The sequence below is a fragment of the Passer domesticus genome, chromosome 11 (genome assembly GCF_036417665.1).
Source record: "Passer domesticus isolate bPasDom1 chromosome 11, bPasDom1.hap1, whole genome shotgun sequence".
In the NCBI taxonomy this organism is placed as follows: Eukaryota; Metazoa; Chordata; class Aves; order Passeriformes; family Passeridae; genus Passer; species Passer domesticus.
Window position 1 is genome coordinate 20,164,539 of NC_087484.1, and position 9,630 is coordinate 20,174,168.

Consider the following 9,630-nt stretch of genomic DNA (forward strand, 5'->3'; position numbering starts at 1 on the left):
CTTCCTCCTTTTCCCTCATGATACAGACATCATGGATGCATTTTGAATATCCAATCTGACAATACCTTCCTCCCTAATCATCCCTCCAGACCTGCTCTGAGCTTCTTGTGGTAAATCCAGCACCAGATCCAGGAGAAAGCGTCTCAGGCGAATATTGTGGAGTTTCTTCCCCCGTAGGAAAATGTAGTCGGACTGAAATCAAAACATTTTGAAGGAAACGTGTTGATTTCGACTGGGAAGTATCAAAACAGATTGTTTCAACTTTCTCGGTTTGTTTTGACAGTATCAAAATGTTTCATTTCCATGAGGTAAAAACATTTGGGGTTGATTTTGCTCTCAGCTTAGTTTTCATTTTCCCTTTCCTTGAAATCATTGTATTTTTGTCACGAAAATCTTGAATAGAAGCTTGTGGAAGTGTCAAAATCCCCAAATGAGAACCCTTCAGTGTTCCCAGGTCAGAGTGGGAGCTCTCCTTTCTCCTGGGCACCCCCAGCCCATCACAGCCCCCCAAAGAGGGCAGAAATAAACGCAAACCACCTCTGGAGCCAGGCAGAGGAGAAGGAACCACAGTCTTTCCTCACTTTATTTCCTCTCATCCTGATGTTTGCTGCCAACCCTTTGGGGTGCTGCTGGAATTCCCCACCCTGTGCTAAAAAAGCTTTATGGAAGCCATGAAAGCCAAGCCACATCTTCATTTCTCACCTCCGCTCTTAACAGCTTTTGTTCCTAGAAGGAAGGAAGTGTTTTATGTCCTTCAGTGAGGCAGATCCATCAGCAGACTAAGGAAAACAATTAAAGCAAGGTAACACGTAGGAATTAACCTTTAGGGGGTAGACCCAGCTCAAATGACTCCTCTTCCTCGGCCTATCTGCATCCCAAGGTGGTGATTAATTTCTCCCTGCCGCTCATTACCGTGCTCTAAAGACTGGAGAAAATTAGGAGGGAGCTTGAAAATCCCCAAGCTTCAAAAGGTTTGATTTCCTGGGCCCATTTTTTTTTTTCTGCTTTCCCACTGGCTGATTTCCCACGCTGCTTTTTCCCGGGCATTTGGGGATGTATTTGCCTCTTGTGCATCATCATGGCTTGGGAAAAAAATGGTTTTCCTTCCAAAGTGCCTTTTTTTTGTGCCTCTCAGCCATGCCTGAATGATGTGCATTCCTTTAGGTGGAGGAGATGAGGGGTGAATGACCTGCAAACTTGACTTCCCCCTCTCCATGGGGATATTACTTAAGTGTCTCCTTCTCTCTTCTACCTCTGAGTGTTTTAGGAGGTTTGGTATTTTGGAAACTCCTTTATTCCAGCAGCCGAGGCTAAAACTGGCAGAGATGAGAAAGGCACATCCCATAAGCTTTATTTCTGTGAAATCCTCAGAGTTACAGGAGTTTGGGTGGATGGGTGCTGGGCCTGGGGAGCAAAAGACCCAAAAGTGGAAAGCAGCAGGTTCAAGGCCTGCAGAGAGCAGAAGGAGGGGATGGGGACTTCAAAATAACGCACAGAGTCCTTTGTCTAAGCACAAAGAGCACAAGTGCAGCTTCTTCTGAGAGCCAAAGCAAACCCCCTGTACCTGGAGCCCTGCCCGGGTTAATTTAATGGGTCCAGCCCAATCCCACAACGCTGAGGCCAAGGGGTCACATGGAGTGTGAGTGGTTTAGGAATACTTTAGGAGTGGAATATGGGCCAGAGTCCCTTAAACAAGGAAAAGGCAATGAAAGGCAAGCTCGTGCAGGGGTCTAGGGGTGCAGATGCCTCTGCTCCCTGGCCCCTCCTCTGCCCCTCACCACAGGACACGGCATTTCCTACAGCCAACAGCCTTGGACAAATGACAGCATAAAACCACATCCCTGGCTTAAAAAGGGGCAGAAAGGAAGACTGAGTGGGAATGAAATGGGGCTGCAGCAGGAGGGAAAACAAACCCCCACTGAGCTGTTATTCCAGGCCTGGTGGAAGCCCAAGATCATCCACAGGAGCCCTCAGAAGTTCATAAACACCTTTGTTTGTAGTTTCCACTTTGACTTTGTTCAGACTGGAGGGGACAAATGCGTTCCTGTCGCTGGCTGCTGATTCTGCTACTTCTCCAGGAAGAAATGGCTGCGCCTTTCTCCGGCGCGTGCCTCATAAAACAGGGATTAAGAGCACTTTTTTCAAACATCGTTTTTGTAATAGCTCGGCCCCAAACCCCTTCAATCAGCAAACTAGAGCACGGCTTGACAGCCTAAACTGCCATTCCTTAACCCACAGGACAAGAAGTGCCATTTGCACATGGCTGAGTGGCGAGCAGCAGAGATTCATGTTGGCTGCTAATTGCCTTTGGCTCCGAGCCACTGCGCAAACGCTCCAGCACCCAGCCCATTCCTCCTCTCCATCCCATCCTGGGAAATGGCTTTGCCTGGATTTCAATGACTCAGGAGTGTGCGGAGCCAGAATTCTTTCAGGAAGGTGGGCAGGGAAAGGGCAGCCCGGAGGAAAAGTTCTCCAGCAATGCCTCAGGAGCTCCTGGGCACAAGGCTCCAGTTAAAGCCTGCTGTGAATATCTTGGGATATTCAGTTTTCCACGTCTTTCTATGTCTGGAAAGACCATGTGGAAGAACTCCTCTGGCCTTCCAAATCCTTTAGTGGAAGGTGTCCTTGCCCGTGGTAGGGATTCAAACAAATTGGGCTTTAAGGTCCCTTCCAACCCAAACCATTCCATGATTCCATGATATTCCACCCTAAACCATGTGTCCCAGTGCTGTTGGAGGTATCTGAATCTGTCTGGGATTGCCACACAGGACTGGAAAATAACACAGAGGAATTGCAAGGTCCCACCAGGTGATTTTCAGCAGCCCTGAGGTGGATGCTCCTTCAAATGACCTCGGCTGTCTCTGTGGGCACCTGGAATCACCCACCCAAGGTCCTTTTCTGCCTGCAGAATACCCCGGGCCAGCTCAAAGCTGGGCCAGGCTCCAGCCCTGCCTCATTCCCAACCTCTGATCCCTGAAAACTGAGTCAGGATTGCAGGGATAACTCCACCAACCCATGTCCACAGAGTGCTGCAGGAAAAATGACCATTTCTGGGATCTGGGCCAGAATCTGCAGCAAATAATGTGAACAAGGCTTGTGAATGTTCAGATTTAGCAAAAACCTGAGCAAGCCTCCTTGAAACTGGGGAGAGGTGGGACCTTAAGGGTCCTTCAAGGGAGAGGAAGATGATGTTGGTTGTCCAGGGAACCCAGGTGAGAGACCAAGGTGGGGGTGCAAGGAGATGATGATCTGCTTCACTAAACACTCTGCCATCCTCAGTAGACAATCCTGATATTTTACACTCTTTTAAAATTCTACTAATAACTTTCAAAACTTATTTGTAGAAACAAAATTCTGTGAATAATTTTTGGGGTGCTTGGCATGAATATTCCCAAAAAAAACCCCTTGGCATTTCCAGAAGTCTGCACAATTTCTCCTAAAGCCATGTGAGAGAAATTATTGATAAACTTCATTAAATTCTCAGATGGTTTATGTTGGAAGGGACCTTAAGGATCATCCAGTCTGCCCCTGCCACTTGTTGGATTTGTCATTCCTGAGGAAAGAATGGTAGATTTTGATTTCCTGTATCCTGCTCTCATTGGTGATGTTTTGTAATGAAATACAACTGGCATGGATTTTCTTTTAATGGATTTAATTGAAATGATGGCAAATCATTCCAGCTGAAGTGTGGGATATGAAATAGGAGTCTACTCCCATATTTACACTCCTAACAACCCAAAATGTGGGGTTTCATGGCAACAAGGAGCTTTCATGGAAACTGCCCAGCACTGCCTCCAAACTCTGATTTCAGTTGATTATGTGCTCTGTACCTTCAGGCAAAACAGCACATGCAGGCCCTAAAGCAGGAGCAGCGAGGATTTGGCAAGTTTAGCTACACCCAGAAAGGATGGAACCAGCCAGGGATGCCATGAGGATAACGCCAGACTTTCCAGCTGAGTGATGGGGAAGGATCCACAGGGAGAACTGAACGGTGTTTCCCTGGGGGGGGACAAGCCAAGCTAAAGCTCCCTGTACTGTGCAGGCAGAGCTGGAGCTGCTCCCTCAACCCCAGGGACCAGGCTTGGGTCAGAATTGCAGAATTTTAAAATTTCCGTCAGGGATTGTAGCGATAGGATAAGAGGGAATGGCTTCAAAGTGAAAGAAAGCAGGGTTAGATGGGATATTGGGAAAAAATTCTTCTTGTGAGGGTGTTGAGGTCCTGGCACAGGGTGCCCAGAGAAGCTGTGGCTGCCCACTCCCTGGAAGTGGACAGGGTTTGCAGCAGCCTGGGACAGTGGAAGGTGTCCCTGCCCATGGCAGAGGTGGGACTGAATCATCTTTAACCTTGCAACCCAAAGCATTCTGTGATTCCACATTTCTCTGAAGCTCTGGAGATTTTCTGGGACATGATGGGATAGCAGGGGCACTGTGTGGTGCTGTCAGGGTTTGTAGTACCCCTTTTTCCAGAAATAACTGCAGAAGCTGGGCATTCCCTGTGGATTTGGGAGTGCCACACCTCCCTGCCCTCTGCAATGCTCCTCAGAGTCCCCTCAGGTCACAGTGCCCTGACCTGCTGCCTCCTCCAGTGTGCTTGACAATTAAATGTGAAGGAGGAGCTGCTCCAGGAAGAACACTCTGCTGTTTTGGGGCCAGATCAGCACCTTTTAATCTTTATTAGATGAAAGATGATCCTCTTACTCTCACCAGAAATTCCTTTGCACGTTGTCACTTCCAGCTCCCATCCTGCCCTCATTCAGGGGGTGATGCAGGAGTTCCTGCAGCCTGGAACCAGGCTGGGGCTTTCCTTACAGTTTGGGGGGGAAATGCAAAAAGAGGTGTGCAGTGGCATGGAGACCTCAGAGAAATGGGGGAACTAATGAGGAAAATTGTCAATCCCAGCTGAGAGGCTTCTCCACCTGGCAAAGGCTCCTACCAGGGACATGTCAGGGATAATAAATCTCCTCTCCATTACCAGAGACACCCTGAAAATGTAACTCTTCTATATCCTATATCTGAAAATATAACTATTCTATATCTGAGTGGATCTTCTTACTGCTATAATGACCAGGACAAGATAAACAGAAGTTCAGAGTGATACCAGACTCAGAAATCAATTAGTTCTGACTTCAAGTTAATGTTTTCCTTCATGCCTTTTACTAATCAGCATTAAATCAAAACAGTTTGTTCAAGTCTTTAATGTGTTTCCCCTTATTTTCAAAGCAGGATGCATTTCTCTCCCTTCTGGAATAAAAGCTCTTTTAGGGAAAACATCTCCAAATCCTCATTTCTCTGTTTTGGTTTTCTACCTGTTAGGAATAAAAGCGCTTTCTTAATAAGCATGAGAGATTTGTGCATCAGGAGCAGAGATTTGATTTGTGAATACCTGCTTGGAAATGCTCTTCTGAGGCATATCAGATGTGTCCAAATGAGGGATCAAATCTCTTCAAATCAGCTGTGACAGCTCTGTGTGCTGCTCCCAGCCCAGGACACCGGGATAGGGTGGATAAGGAAAGGAGCAGACCTGTGGTGGTGACATTCCCTGATTCCTAAGGAAACTGCTCCCTGAGGATTCACTTCTGGCTGTAAAATACAGTTTCACTGACCGGTTTTCTGCTCTCCACTCCTCACAACAACTGGTGGGAAGAAGCAGGAGCAGGGAGAGGCTCCAACTCCATGGATTTACCTCCTCTGCCACTGCCAGGGATGGAGAAGGACTGAGCTCAGCCCTGGAGTCATCCAAAAACCACCGACAAGTCACAGCAGCCCCTCAGGTGTTTGCAGGTGCATCCACAAACTCTGGAGTCTTGGGGACATGGAACAAATACATTTACATTCCAGGGAAACAAAAAAAAAATGGGGATTTTTTTTCTGTGGAAACAGGAATGAGGGTAGCTGGCGGTGGGAGCACAGCTGCTCTCCCAGCAGAGGGACAATCATCCCTACTGCAGATTCCTGCTCTGCCACGCTCCTCTGTGGCTGTGGGCACACGAGAAGGGACTGGAGCAGCATTTTGTCCTCACAGAGGGGACTGCAGCTGACGATTTCAGCGGTGTCACAAGGCCCTTGCAGCATCACAGCCTGGTTGGGTCTTTCTCCTGAAGCTCCATTGGCCTGGAGCTGCTGTGGCTCAGTCTCCACAGGCTGGGAAGGAAGTCATGTTTAAATCTGCCTCAGGAGGGGACCTGGGAGAGTGGATTTCCTGCAGGAGATGAACTGGGATGTGTTCATGATGCAGCGTGTGATCCCTCAGACTGTGTCAGCCTGAAGAAGACAGAGAACAATTCCACTGCCAGCATTTCCCAGAGGGAAAGCAGGCTCTCTCCTAATCCTACCTGCAGCAGGAAGGCTGAGCTTGGCCTGTGTGCACAGACACTGCACTGGCTCAGGTGAGGACAAGAATGTTCAGACAATTGTGTGACAGAAACTCAGATGCAAATCCCTGCCCATTCCTGTCCCAGGCTTGGAATCCCCAGTCCAAGCAGGCCCGTGAGATCTGGAGGTGGAGGACAAGCCCACCCTCTCAGAGCCCTTCCTCCCTTGCTCCCCAGCCCTTCAGCTGGGGTGGCATTTCCTCCAGAGCCTGGCAAGGAGCCTCTGCCCCCCAGACCTGAGTTTTCCTGGGAAGTGCTGCTGGTGGAAACCTGGCAGAGCTGTTCCAGCACAGGAAGAACGTTGCAAGGAATGCAAGGCCATGGAGAGGTTTAAAACAACCTCCAGCCAGGGCTGCGAGAGCAGCTCCCACCTCTCTGGGGCTTTCAGGGGCCTCAGCTCCTTCTGTCCAGCCGAGCATGGAGCCCATGTGCAGGAAGATCCTCAGAGGTTATGGACTGGACAAGGCTGGGCAGAAGTTTTCCATTGGTGTCAGAAGCCACATTTGTGACCCCCTGCCAGCTTTCAAATCCTTGTTCTGAGCGCTGGAGGTCTGAGTTCTCAAAGAAACCATTGTCAGGATTTGTTTAAAATGAACGAAACTCTACTTTTTTCCTAATCTTGTTTATATTGATCCCTCCTATGAAATCAAGGAACATGTAATCAGCTTTTCTATATATCACAGGCTGGTAAAGGTCATCCAGATATCTACATCAAGCCAAAATGTGAATGATGGCAAATATTTCCACCCTAAACACAGAATATATCTATTACAGCCAAGGACAGAAGAGAGAAGGATGTTATCAACATTGATTTTAATTAATGGCATGGAAGAGAAAACCCCTGAACAAGCACCCTCTGCCTGCCCAATTTAATGAATGCTACTTTTCACCTGGAGCTCAGTTGGGTTCCTAAAGCTTCAGGTCATGGAGAGATTTTCCAGACCTGGATGCTTTGGGAGCAGATTGGTTGTACCTGTTCCCTACTTCTTGTTGGCCCTGAAGCAGCGATGATCCAACCCTGACACACCACCCAGGAGATGCTGCCAGCCCTGCCCAAGCACACCAAGGACTGCACATGATTTTGGGAGGTGAGGAGTTGAGGAGGAGCTGGAGCACACCAAGGTCAGCCTCGATGCCTCCACTCTGACTTCCAGCTCTCAGGCTACAGATCCCAGCTCTGCCTGTGGGGAATGGTCTGGTTCACTTTCAGGAACCCTGTTTGCTGCTTACCCAGGAGCTCCTTGGCAAAGTCTGCATTGATTTACAGCCCGTGCTGCTGGAGTTGGAGCCCTTTGTCCCCTAAGTCTCATTGGGAATGTCTTGGAGCTGCAGCAGGTCTGTCCTCAGCACCAGGCTTCACCTTCCAGTCTGGCCGTGAAGGGGTAAATTCCAGATGGTGACAGCTCCTAATCCAGGGAGCTCATGAAGGCTGAGGAAGCCTGGACAATTTATGATTTCATTCTAGAGGAGGGTGAGATGCTGAGGCTGGCAAGGATGAAAAGGGAGGCTTCTTCTGCCTCCTGGATGGGATTCCAAAAGCAGGAGGGACCTCTCTGGCCACGAGTGCTGGGCTCCACTTCTCCCCACCCTGCCCAGACGTGATGGAGTAGGGCCACGTGCCAGATATGTTTTCAGTCCAAATGCTGAACTATTCACTAAGAAAATTAGGAAGTACCAGCTTAGGCAGCTGAGTTTCTGGATAGGCCTTAGAATGGCTTCTCCTTCCAGGTTAGATCTATGTCCATCTCCTTGGGACGGGGAAGGACCACTGATTCCTGCCAACCTTCAAAATTGTCTTGTAAAGAAGAACAAACTCTTGGATAGTCGAGGTAGATCAGGGGTTTGCTTTTCCAGATCCTTTTCCCTTTGTTTGTAATGCCCACAGACATTCCAGAGGCTGCATGGCTGAGTGTTTAAATGAGAGAACACTTCCTGGAGAAAATGACCCATGGAACACTCCCAGAGCTCTGGGACACAACAGCAGAAGAGGCAAAGATTACTAAACAGGCAAAAATTCCATCCAGGTACAGCTCCAGCTCTCAGCAGGTGGTGGGAATAAAAGATGATGAAGGCAGAGATAAATGTGGTGTCTCCTGATGGTGGGAGATGAAAGCACACTGGAGTCAGGCATTTGTGTCTGTCTGTTCTCCAGGAACTCTTGGAAAGAGGGCTCTGCCTGTGTTTTGTTGGAATAGAAGCCAGACTGCATAAAAAAAGATCATTAGGGGCTGTGTTGTTTTTATTATCTGTGATTTTTTTTGCCTCGTGCTAATGAATCCCAGACCATCCCAGCCCAAACCTAGCTGGGGGGAGAGCTGGAGGGATCCCTCCCTCTGCCAAGGCTGAGCTGCTGAGCATTTAATCACAACCAGGAGATGGGAACCAAGCCCAGAGCTCTTCAATGGCCACTTCCCACGGAGAAAGGAGGATTTGAAAGCATTCCAAAGTGTCCAAAGGCAGCTTGGATCCAGCTGTTCCAAACAAGGCTCAGAGGTGAGCACACCTGAGCACACCAGTGAGACCACTGGGGCCCTTTCCATCCTGTACCTGGAGCAAAGAGCAGGAAAACTGGAGCAGAGCTTTCTACAGCAACCTGGGCTACAAATCCATGGTATCCCTGGATAATCCTTTCTTCCTGTACAAGAACAAGAGGATCAAAAAGGACACGAGCAGAGGCAAACAGGAGGAGATGGGTTTCATCCATTCCCTGGATGCTGTTTGTGACAAAGGATATGGTGACTGCTGAGAGTCCACTTGGATTAGGGAGGAAAAATCCATGGATACAGAGCAACTAGGGCCTCCAGTTGCTCCACCTCTAGGTGGAGATATTTAGGTTTAGGTCAGATATTAGGGAAAATTCCTTCACTAAAAGGGTGGTCAGACACTGAAACCACTGCCCAAGGCTCTGGGGGAGTCATGTCTGTGAAGGGATTTAAAAGATGTGAATGTGGCACTTGGGGACATGGGTCAGTGGTGGCTTTGGAAGTGCTGAGAGAATGGTTGGACTCAATCTTGGAGTGCTTTTCCAACCTTAATTATTCCATGATTCTACACATAGACAGCAAAACCCTTGAGGTGGAGTCTGTGAGGAATGCTACCTGGCTCTCCACTCAATCCACACTGGAATAGATCCTTCACCCAAACATCTCTAGTCTGCCAAGGCCTAGGGTGCTGATGATGCTGGTACAGCCTTTCTCCCTCTCCCTGCTTGGTCCAGGTCCCCCCCAAATCCACTAAAACTGCCCTGGAGGCAGGTTGG

General features: G+C 48.7%; 1 long non-coding RNA gene across 1 annotated transcript; it reads right to left on the reverse strand.

The window, feature by feature from the left end:
* Positions 1-5,189: 5,189 nt before the first annotated feature.
* On the reverse strand, positions 5,190-5,846 carry LOC135278391 (uncharacterized). Its single transcript, XR_010345905.1, has 3 exons — positions 5,684-5,846; positions 5,384-5,580; positions 5,190-5,306 (listed from the first exon to the last, which is right to left on the reverse strand). It is a non-coding gene; the product is annotated as an uncharacterized LOC135278391 (long non-coding RNA).
* Positions 5,847-9,630: the final 3,784 nt, after the last annotated feature.